Genomic DNA, 12,435 nt, shown 5'->3' on the forward strand with positions numbered 1-12,435 from the left:
TGTTTTGGAGAAATCTGCACCAAATCTATTTCCCCAGCATTCAAATATGTAAAAAAAAAAAAAACTGCCAGTGATGACACAGCTAGGCAGCACCTGGAACCTGACATCAATCATGGCAGGATGAACTATCTGACCTTTTTTATACATAAAATGTTCAACATACTCTAAATAGCAGGAACAAGGATGTGTACAACACATAGCCTACTGTACAATGACTAACTGGCTTTGTATTTTTGACAGAATACAGCAATAAAGTCAGAGTAAATGACGAGGTAAAAGAATTGATGAAAACGCAGCCGGTAAAAGTAAATGCTGAGGCAGGAAATATTAGGGAATATTCTACTATGAGACATTATAAAAAGAGGCCTTACTTAGGCGACTGTGAGGGGTGGTTTAAAGCAAGATTGTGAATTAGCTGACCTCAGTGCTAGTGTTGACCAGTAGTGTAAAGTAACTGAGTACATTTACTCAAGTGCTGTACTTAAATAGAATTTTGAGGTATTTTTTACTTTAATGGAGTATTTCCCATTTTCTATACTTTTACTTCTACTACATCTCAGAGGCAAATATTGTACTTTTACTCCACTACAATTATTTGAAAACTTTAGTTACTAGTTACTTTGTAGATTATTTTTATTATACCAAACATAAATGAACCACTTCAGCATTTCGGCCATTTGAAAATAGCCGATCTACAAGCTCACAATATTTTCAAAAGATTTTAATACATTTTTATACATTTGAAAACTTGTGAAACGGGACATTCTGCATAATGAGTACTTTTACCTTTGTACTTTAAGTATATTTTTTTACCAATACTTTTGTACTTTGACTCAAGTAAATTTTGATTACCGGACTTTTACTTGTGTATTTCTACATTGCAGTATTGGTACTTTTACTTAAAGGACAACTTTGGTTTTTTACAACCAAGGTTTATATTTTAGCTTGTAATTAAAGTAAATAAAAGATGAGTGTCATTTTTTTTTCCATTTACTGCTTTCTATAGTTTTGGCAATTTTCGTGATATTTTTTACAGTGGGCGGGGGCATTCTGTCCGGTGGCTAAATAGGCCTTTTTTACACAATAAAAAAGGTCCTGTGGTCTTTGATGGCCAGATGTGAGTTATTGGGGGCTAGAAGAGCTACTGTAAATAATAATAAAGAAAACACCGGGTTATTGTGTAAAAAAGACATATTTAGCCACCGGACAGAATGCCCCCGCCCACTGTAAAAAATATCGCGAAAATTGCTAAAACTATAGAAAGCAGTAAATTAAAAAAAAATTACACTCATATTTATATTTACTTTAATTACAATCTAAAACATAAACCTTGGTTGTAAAAAACTAAAGTTGTCCTTTAAGTAAAAAAATGGGAGTACTTTTTCCACCACTGGTGTTGACATGACATATACTACCAGTAGGTCCACTGCATGGTAAAGAAACTGCTAAAACTGGTCCCACCGTCCTTTTGCAACCCACCCATAACACGGCGGTGTCAGTAAACAAGAGGAGAATGTGACAGGAATCTAGGAGAACATGCCGATAGAAGACAGACTCACACTTATAGTTGTTGTGTACAGTACGTCCGTCTCACACTCAGGCACTGTAGCATTTCTGTTCAGAGGAACATACTAAAAATATTATGAATAGAATGATGTGGACTAAATCACTGCTGTTAACCCATTAAAACCGGGAAAGCGTCAGTCATTTTAGATTTTTGCGTTGGCTATTCAAAAATAGCAGATATACAATCACTTCGTGTCGCGCTGCAAGCTTGTACATCTGCTATTTTTGAGCATTTTCGAAAAAATCTTTAAAGTGTGAGAAACTACTGACTCAGAAGGCATTCGTAGAATCAGACACAGTAAATCCTGTCCCTGCAGGAGTGTTGCCAGGTTGGGGGGGGTGGGGGGGGGGGGGGGTGGAGAGGAAACACTGAGGGATGAAAGCACACAGGGAAGCAAGCAGACAGGAAATAAGACACACGCTGTTTGTGGAGGGTCATATGACACAGCTGGGCAGAGGAAATTGGATCTAGCTCTACACAGTATAAAACCGGCAATCTCAGCAGCAGATAGAAAGTCAGGATTTTTGCCCAGGAGCAGGTCATGTACTGCAGTGGTTCACAAAGTGGGGTCCGGGGACCACCCCAGGGGTCCTTGAGGAGGTTCCACGGGGTCCCCTGGCCATGAGTTAACATAGGCTACAGTGGCTACACAATGCGTCGCTATTTTCAAAAAATAGTTTTTTTTTCCCCCAGAAATTAAGCATTGGGCAGCCTATACGATTTGATATTCAAGATATGCTACTCAAATATAATATATAATATATATAATATAAATATTTTCTGATGGAGATCCACGGCCAGAACCACCAATTTGATGGTACAGCTCAATTTTACTAAATGCTACATTGGATTTGGAACTTGTATATCGTTCATTAACATCTATGTCCCATTGTCCAACCCTGCGTTTCCGTTAGCTGGTATTTACCGGCCATAAAACCTTGACCACCACCTTGGCCAGAAAAGGGAAAATAAAGTAACATCACAATCATCAATCATCACAATCACACAAATGTTAGTATGTGGCTTTTGTTTGTCGTTTTGTCCACTATAAATTCTGCACTTTTGGAAGCCAGGGAAAAGATGGGGAGCCCTCATTTTATGCTATGCCTAGGATACCCCGTCCCCTACTATCAATACTTTAGAAACAAGTACCAACAACCTTCCACCACACCTCCCCTTCATGACACACCAGTGTCAGCAAACAACTGTGTGACTTCAATCTATGAGAATACATCAATAGACTCACACTGACTGTACAATTAGGCCCCGATTTATTGCATGCCGCTTTCCGTCTTGCCCCGAAAATAGCCGATCTACAAGCCCCAAAGCGCATCTGCGTTGTGAGCTTGTAGATCAGCTATTTACGGTACGAGACACTGCGCGCAACCAAGTATAAATCAAGCTTTAGTAATGAGGGCTTGTGGTGGATATGGGAGAGAGCACAAGGGTGTGTGTGTGTGTGTGTGTGTGTGTGTCCATGTAAATAATAGTCCCATTGTCCCCCCCACCCCCTGTCCTACAGTGACGTGATGGAGAAGGGCATAGAACATTTCTGCAGTCTGTCCAGATCCACATATACACACACACACACACACACACACACCTTCTGGTTGACAAAGGCTCTGCGATACAGCTCACAGGCTTTGGAACATGTATGGACCATAGAGGTGGTCATTCTGAGGGTCAACTAAAGAGAGAGGCCTGCTGACAACAAAGGTCACAGCACCGCTGAAGCCTGCGTCACAGCCTGCTAGAATGGAGTACTATAGCCCAACTGTTGTCCTTTTAGAGCCAGTAAGTGAATGCATTTAAAAAGCATAGTATGCAACTTTGCCCAGTGTGTTTGCATAATAAAACAATAAATACATTTTTCCCCCTCTATACCAGCAGCGGTTATCAGCCACTGGAGTAGTGTGGTGGTGTTTACCTGCAGAAACACATTATCCTCTCACTGTGGTGTTTTCACTGTTGTTTTGGTAGACAGGGACGTTTTGGGTCAACCACAACAAACAGTGAAAACACCAACATACAGCGACAGGGCCATGTTTCTGCAGGTGAACACTACCACACCACTTCAGTGGCTGATACCTGCTGGCATAGTGGGAAATTATGTAAGTGTGTGTGTGTGTGTATGTATGTGTATGTATGTATGTATGTGTATATACATAGTTTTGTTATGTAAACACAGGGCAAAGTTACATGAAATGCCTTTAAGCACTTTGCAATAGTTGAGCCAACAAAAATGACAAAACCACACCACACATTAACTGTTCTCATTCAACAGAGGCCATGGTATAAACTATCTTACATTTACACAATATGACACGTGTGTGTGTGTGTGTGTGTGTGCTGTGTGTGTGTGTGTGTGAGACTGTGTGTGTGTGTGTGTGTGTGTGTGTGTGTGTGTGTGTGTGTGTGTGTGTGTGTGTGTGTGTGTGTGTGTGTGTGTGTGTGTGTGTGTGTGTGTGTGTGTGTGTGTGTGTTGTATTTCATTCTTATTCTTTGTCTCCCAGCTCATTCAACAAACACTTCTTGACAATGTAGTGGATAGCATTTCCCATTGTAATGAAGACTTAAATTCTGCTATACAGCTTGTGTCAGGCTGTGTCAGTTTATCAGTGTTCATAATATACTGCAGCTGGGCACTAAATGGTAAATGGTGCATTTACATAGCGCTTTTATCCAAATCGCTTTACATAGATTGTGCATGACATTCACCCATTCACACACACACATTCATACATACACCGATGGCGGAGGAAACCATGCAAGGCACCAACCTGCTCATCGGGAGCAATTAGGTGTTCAGCGTCTTGCTCAAGGACACTTCAACACTAACTCTGGGGGAGCCCGGGATCGAACTGGGAACCTCGCGGTTCCCATCTTGCCGTTCTACCGGCCACTGTACCCCTGAGCCACTGCCGCTGCGCCGCTGAGCCACTGCCGGCCACTACTATACATATTATCAGTTATTGTTTTTGTTACTTTTTCTATAGCTTCAAGGTACAGATTATTTTTTGATAATATATTGTTTAGACTGATGCTATTATGTTCTCGGTTTACCTGTGATGCATTTGACGTATGTGTTAACCTTGCTTATTGTAAGTCGCTCTGGATAAGAATGTTAGCTAAATGCAGAAATTGTAATATATAAACCACTGACTGTGCTGCAATATATAAAAGTAACAATAACAGTGCTTTTGTTTTTATCAGAAGTTGAACCCCAAACAAATCCTCCATCAGTCTTACAGTATATCTACTGTAAGCAGCATGGCGGTTGTACTCGGTCTGAAGAGGTAATAATGACACAGTGGTTTTACAGTGAGGAAGGAGGAGGTGCAGGCTAGGCCTGGTCCAATGACCTGCTTGTCATTATTATTGATCTCCTCTGTGTCTCTTTCATCTCTCAGAAGTGACCAGGGCAAAGGTGGAAGCTAAAAGACTCTGTTCAACGTTGAGAACTCTCATGAGATAACAAGATAAGTCTAAAAAAGTACTAGCGTATTTGATAACAGTTAACAGTGCCATTGTCAGTTGCCATTGTGTGTTCCACAGCCAGTAAACACACAACAGACTATAGTTCAGTGTCCAATGCAGTACCAATTGTGCATCACAAAAATATAGGTGACACAAATATTGGAGGTAAAATCTCTGAGGTAAAACATGGAAAAATAACAATCAGCTAACATTGCAAGTAGCTCTCACGTCAAGCAGAACCTATAGAAGCTTGTTCACTTCTGGTGAATTCCAGCAGACACTGTCTCACACACAAGTCCCAAAGAAGATGCACGAGATAGAGGATGTGAATGAATGAATGAATGACCGGGCTAATCAAATAATAGAATCCTCAAAAGGCCTCAGAAAAGTGGCGAGTCTTGGTTGGAACTTGGAAGCTACAATCAGAGCATAATTTATGTTAGAGTGTTTTCTTCAATTAAAATATTTTAATAGTTCACACGCTGAAAATAGCAGATCTACAGTACAAGCACGATGCGACACATCGTGAGCTTGTAGATCTGTTTTTGTTGAACTACACCGCCATGCGATGGAGTAGACATTATTAAGCATTGGGCGGCCTATAAGATTTTATATTCAAGATATGCAGGCTACTCAGCTAAATCTCTCAGACAAGCTTGCAATGCAGACACGCTGAATTTCTCTCACGGCAAACAAGTCTACATCTAACCCAATTAGCTGTGTTGTGCTTTCTACATCTGAGTCTGAGAAACCTGGCCTCACTCAACCAACCAAGCCAGGAGGAAAGGTCTCTCAATCGTGAGAAGAAAAAAAAAAGATCCGTTGGTGACTTGTAGTGGCAAGCAGACATTCCTCGACTTCACTTCTGTCACTCTGATCTCATCTATATTTGAACACAGAGAATCCTGAGAATGTCATGAATAACTTCGGACTGTTCCTGTCTATGGAACAGTCAGCCCGTACAACACCACCTTTGTGCCTCTGAATGTAATGATGCAAAGGGCTTACAGGTTTGGCAAATAATTTAGCCTAAAAAAACAAAAGCTTATTTTGGTGAATTCCTGCATATACGTCGTCTCACACAGAAGTCCCAAAGCTGCACTAGATAAGAGGATGGCAATAGCTTAGGTGTATCATGCAGTCCACCTGTATGGTATGGTATGGGAAGCATGAGCATTTATTATGTTTCTCCACACAGTTATTCAGGTTTTCCCCTTCAATGTATCACCTGGCTGTCTGCACTGTAGTTAAGCGAGTAGCCTTCCAAGCCATGTGGCTCATAGGTAGAGCCTACTAGAAAAGAAGTCAAAAGTAAAATGTAATTAATCGTCAGTGTTTTCTTTCTGTCATGTGTATGTGTATTAGACTAGAGATTCTGTGATAAGCAGCCACAGATGACTGGTCAAGAAGGCTGCCGTTTTGCCTTGCCTTAATTGCTGCCATCTAATGTTTTCCATATCTACACTACCACACATCATAAACCACCAGACCCGGGTCGCATGCAAACTTCACCACGACAACCACAGTACAACTTTTCACGCTTCTATAGCATTGGTTCTCAAAGTGGAGTCCAGGGACCCCCAGGGGTCCTTGCGGGAGTTCCAGGGGGTCCCCAGCTAGATGATAGATAGTTAGGAACCAAATAGACCCTTATGGGTCTGTAACTCTGAGAGTGTACTAATGGAACCAAATGGACCCTAATGGGTCCATTTGGTTCCATGTGTACACTCGAGTTAAAATAACATTGATTTTACAATAGAAATTGGGGTCCCAGAGATAGAAATGCCATTAAATGGGGGTCCTTAGCCTAATGCATGTCAAACTGGAGGGGGTCATTAAATTAAAATGGTTGATAATTGACTGCTGGAGCTGTACAAAATCTTCTCTTTATGGGGGTCCCTGGCATATATTTTCAAATGGGGGGTCCGCGGGCTAATAAGTGTCAAATTAGGGGTCCTTGACATGAAAAAGTTTGAGAACCACTGTTCTAATAGCACACTGAGCTACCACCACCACGCCCAGGATCCCTGGGATGCTACACATTCTTTTATCATAAACATTCACTCTATCTCAAAACAGGTTCACGGCGGCGGGTTTTTATCGCAGGGTTTGTTGTGAAAGGAAGGAAAGGCTCGTGTACACAGACACATCAGTGTGTCCACTGGTGCCTCTCCTCCACGCCCTACTGGACTCTCTCTCTCACTCTCTATCTATGTCTCTCTCCCTCTAAGGTGACGCAAGCTGCACTGCTAGACTTAGCCGGGGCTAGGTAGCTGTTAGCTTGGGGAATAAAAGTCGAATAGTTGCATCGCAGACACAGAACGAGCAGAGTCATTCAATGTCCACTGAAGGTGAAATATAATGTAATAACAGGTTTATATATTTCAGACAGACACACGCGCGCACGGAGGAGCGCCCGGCCCCAGGGGTCATCATTCATCACGCACATCATCCACAACTTGCACACAACATCCAGCTCATTGTATGTGTGGATCCTGTTACCCGGGGACTCCCTCTTTCTTTGGCGTTTCGCCCCAAGTGGGGGGCGTGGTTATATGCCTATCCCCTAACCTAACCTCAGTAAAACTATGACTAAAAACCTAACCCTAACCTTTAACCTCACCAAAACTATGCCTGACTCTAACCTTAACCTCACGGGAAACTACGCCGCCCAAAACCTATCCTCGAAACCACGCCCACCTGGTCGAAACGCCGGGGAAAAGAGAGAGTCCAGCCTGTTGTTACCCTGCGGCTCCGGCGGCAACACAAAGCTTCATGAAGCTTTAATTCATGCGTCAATGAGGCACATCCTCACCCTTTGGTGTGAGACCTGGACTCCCCGGTGAGCCTGGGATCAAGCTCCTGCTGTCAGATCCGCCGTGTCATGGGGTCTTATTAATGTTATCCAGAAGAAATGATGAGAGGGAACTGCTATGTGTGTGTGAGAGAGAGAGAAGATTAGCTGCTTGTTACGTCGTCCCAGACCCAGACAACAGGCGGAATGCAGGAATCAGTGTTGCCAGGTTTTGCGACAGAAGTAAGCAACCTGGTGTATGAAAACAAGCCCAAAAGAAGCGATGCGACGCGTTGTGAGCTTGTTGATCTGCCATTTCCAAAACCACTTTTTCATTTTTTAAATATTTTTGAAAACATTTTAACAACACAAATCTGATACAGGAGGCGGCGAGGCGCCCTGGCACAAAATATTCTTAGATGGGGGGCCCACGGTCCGGACAAATGCATAATGTGGGGGTCCTTGCCATGAAAATGTTTTAAGTACCACTTGTTTAAACAACATTAGGAAACAAGCAACTACATTTTAGAAACAAGCCCAAAAAACAGCAACCCACAAATACCTAGGACCCCAATGGAAACAAGAAGACTGCAAGGACTTTTTTGCTGTTATCCTTTTAGACAAAGTGTTTGACTGTCCTCGTGCTGTTTTTACATCTCTGTCTAATAAAATATTCAATCAATCAATCAAAGCAATATTTACAAGCAACTTTACATAAAAATAAGCCCAAAGTCGCTTATAATACGCGTACATGGCAACGCTGGCAGGAATGTGACGTCCACACTGACACGTGTGGACGACTGAGGCATTGTGGGACTTGGAGTTTGTTCTCCACCGCGAGAGAGAGACAGTGTGACGACAACGGATGTCCACAAGAAAAAAATAATCCTTGATCGTCACGTGATTCATGTGGATCTCAAATAGTTCCAGAGGCCAGTTATATGACAAACTAGTTCAAGTGAAGTGACGATATTACAAATTATAATATCAAACACTAGCAGCCCAGTAGAATCAATTGTAATTTACAATTGATTCTATTGTGCTGCTATAGCCTAAGTGTTTGCTGTTCAAGCCAAGGAAGCTAAATTCCTTGGAACTGTTGGGACCATGGTTGGGATTTGGGAGGCTCCATAAGCCGCTATTGCTGTGGGGAAAAAAAGAGAGAAAGAGAAAAAAAACTTTACATCGCTCTGGACCCACCTTTTTAATCTCTTCTTTTCGCAAATTCCGCCCAAAAATATTACATGCACAAATTATATCAGAGTATAATAATTTGTGAGGGCTGGCCTGGTATCATGGTGCTGAATGAAAGGGGACATCTTGATGTATACATAGGCCTACAGTAAGCTACATGTGGGTAAAACCTAAAACTGTAATAAATAAACATCTATTTTTGTATTTAAAAAAAAAAAGAGGGAAAAAAACATCATACAGAAAGCAAGCAAAAAAAATGGCCTTTGCTTTTTCATCAGGTTAACTACCATGGTATAACATCTTATGTGTCAGCAACAACGCTAGGGGGAGCTATAAGCTTTGGTGTACTCTGTACTGTATGTACACTCACACGGTGTTGGCTCCACCTTGTGTCTTCAAAGTGGCCAAATTGGCACCATGTTTTACATCACTGGAAACATGTGTGGGTGACTACAAAACATTTTAAATCACCCTCAACAACTTAGCTCAACAGATAGTTAGGTGTTCACTTATTTTAGACTGAGAAACATGGTACATACAAGATATACATACAAAACACTCATTATTGAATAGTTTTTATTAGAATGTAACATTTAGTAAAAACTATAGAATTTTTAAATGCTGCTAAAATTCTAAATAGAATATGTAAACACATAACATTGCAACATCAATAAAATATCAAGGTCAATGTGTCTTATTGTTGTGTACATAAGAGTACATTTATTTTGTTCTGGTTCCTCATACATTGAGGCACTATACCAACAATAACAATTATAATAGTAAAGGGGAAAATAAATACATAGACAACCAAAAGACTCGCACACTGAAAAATGAACATTGAGGCTAAAATAGTCTTTTACTTACACAAGTGCAAAAAGTGACATGGTGAAATAAAGTGATACTGAGTGTGGACGTTTCGGTCCTCAGACCATCATCAACACTGTGAGGACCGACCATCACTTTTTGCACTTTTGTAAGTCAAAGACTATTTTTACATCCAAAGAGCCTCAATGTTTGTTTGTCAGTGTGCAAGCCTATCTTGTTGTTTATGGACTTTCATGCTGGCCACTCGCACCTGTCTTCAGCCCTAGTGAGCCTTGAGTATAGTGTGCAAACTTCTCTACCTCTTGGGAAATAAATACATACATACATACTGTGTGTGTGTGTGTGTGTGTGTGTGTGTGTGTGTGTGTGTGTGTGTGTGTGTGTGTGTGTGTGTGTGTGTGTGTGTGTGTGTGTGTGTGTGTGTGTGTGTGTGTGTGTGGTGTGTGTGTGTGGTGTGTGGTGCGTGCGTGCGTGCGTGCATGTGTGTGCGCACGCTTGCATTTATATATCTCTCGTATTATTTACTCCACTACAATTGCTTGACAGCTTTAGTTACTAGTTACTTTGAAGATATACATTATTAATACAAAACATACATTAAATTATGTATTATTAGAGGTTAAGCTACCTAGCAGTGCATTAAGTAATTAAAATCAGCCCCACCTTTACCAGCTGCGACATTAAAGTGATGAACACAGCTACTACAATCAATGCCAGCACTTTGCTTGTAGTCAGGGGATATTAAAAAAATCTTGGAATAAATTCCTTACCAAAAAAAATCTTCACCAATGTGTTTGTAAAGGTGTCTAGTAACACATCTCACAAAGACTGAAATGCAGTCCCCCTAGGAGAATTTTTGACAGCTCCTTAAAGTTGGGGTACCCACCATAACCTTGGTTAAAAAAAAATCCCCCAAAGAATCTAATTTTAATTCTGTTTTAAGTAGCATGTGAGGTGTCAAACTAGGGTGTTTTTATGATTCTGAATCCATTGCAAGCATTTGTTTTGCACCAAAACCACTCCTTGGGCTAAAAACGTCCCTATCTCAATGGGCTTTTTACACAAAAAGTATACCTGGAAAAGGATGGCTATGGCCGTTTTTAGCCCAAGGAGTGGTTTTGGTGCAAAACAAATGCTTGCAATGGATTCAGAATCATAAAAACATCCTAGTTTGACCCCTCACATGCTACTTAAAACAGAGTTAAATTTTGATTTATTTTTTAACCAAGGTTATGGTGGGTACCCCAACTTTAAGGAGCTGTCAAAAATTCTCCTAGGGGGACTGCATTTCAGTCTTTGTGAGATGTGTTACTAGACACCTTTACAAACACATTGGCGAAGATTTTTTTTGGTAAGGAATTTATTCCAAGATTGGAAAATATTCTGCTAATATTCCCTGACTATTGAGCTTCTACAACTTGGACATTCCGGGCGTTGTGGGGTGACTCCTGGCCTGGCTCCTCCTCCTGTGTCTCACCAAGGTTGTCACAATTATGACATAATCGCCTGATCGCAATAATATGAGATAATCGCAACTATTTTGCATAATCATCAGAATCTTTTCTATTCATGCTTATAAATGAATCTGCTGGAAAAATAACTAAATTGAATGCTCCTAGGCCTGTTCTCATTGTAGCTGGTCCAAATGCATGGGTCATTATTACCTGAATGTCTATCCCAGTGCTTCTCAAACTTTTTCATGTCAAGGACCTCCAAATTAATACCCCCATCAGAAAAAGTTTTGTGTTTTGGGACCCCCAGAAGGGAAGATTTAAGTTAAAAAATCCCCCCCAAGGAACCCACTTTGAGAACCACTGGTCTATACGTTGCCCCCCCCCCCTCTCCCTCTCCCCTGGGAGTATGTTTTCTAACTAACTGTATAGACACACACACACCTGCAAACTGCCAGACAGCCATGTCAGTCAGATAACCATCGTGCAAGAGGCCAGCCAGCCAGCCAGACAGAAAGACACGCAGACAGACAGACAGACAGACAGACTGCATTACACAGAGACAAATAGCTAGCATACTGTACAAGCAGACAGACGGAACACAAAGTGGCAGACAGTCTGATAAGACTGACTGATAGAGGACCAAAGTTCAGATCTCCTGGGGGACATCACGTCTCCAGATGGCCACAGACCCGTTAGCCGCCACAGTCGGAGGCTAATTAACTGACATGGTGTGATACGCGCCTCACCTCCTCCTCAATGTCTCCCCAAACCTGGTGTGGTGCATAAAACATTTTTTTTGTAAATGTATTTTCATTCTTTATACTAGAATACAAGTGTATACTGTAAATTAGGTGTTTCTCTGTCATTCCTGTCGTCTCAGTATTATTTTCAATCTCTTCCACTATCATGTACCTTCTCTAAGGGGCTGGTGTCCACCAATGCCTTTATTTGTTTTTTCCTGAGCGCAGCATATGTTTTGAATTGTTTTCCATGGGAGCACCGGGTATTTACGCTATGCTATAAACGCCAGCAGTGTGGCGAGGTGCTGCACAGAGCATCTATTTTTCACTGAGCCGTGCATGTCTGGTGTTTTTGCCTAGTCGCAAAGTTGGAAAATGTTCAAC

General features: G+C 41.4%; 1 protein-coding gene across 2 annotated transcripts in view; it reads right to left on the bottom strand.

Annotated features, from left to right (window-relative positions):
• The window catches only part of ctif (CBP80/20-dependent translation initiation factor), a 109,923-nt gene extending 101,913 nt beyond the window's left edge, over nucleotides 1–8,010 (bottom strand). For both annotated transcript variants that reach the window (XM_080419659.1, XM_080419658.1), the window contains exon 1: nucleotides 7,860–8,010. The gene's annotated coding sequence lies outside the window, so the exon portion shown is untranslated. The remainder of the gene's footprint in view (nucleotides 1–7,859) is intronic.
• Nucleotides 8,011–12,435: the final 4,425 nt, after the last annotated feature.

This window comes from Gymnoscopelus braueri, assembly GCF_963280865.1.
Source record: "Gymnoscopelus braueri genome assembly, chromosome: 22".
Taxonomy (NCBI): Eukaryota; Metazoa; Chordata; class Actinopteri; order Myctophiformes; family Myctophidae; genus Gymnoscopelus; species Gymnoscopelus braueri.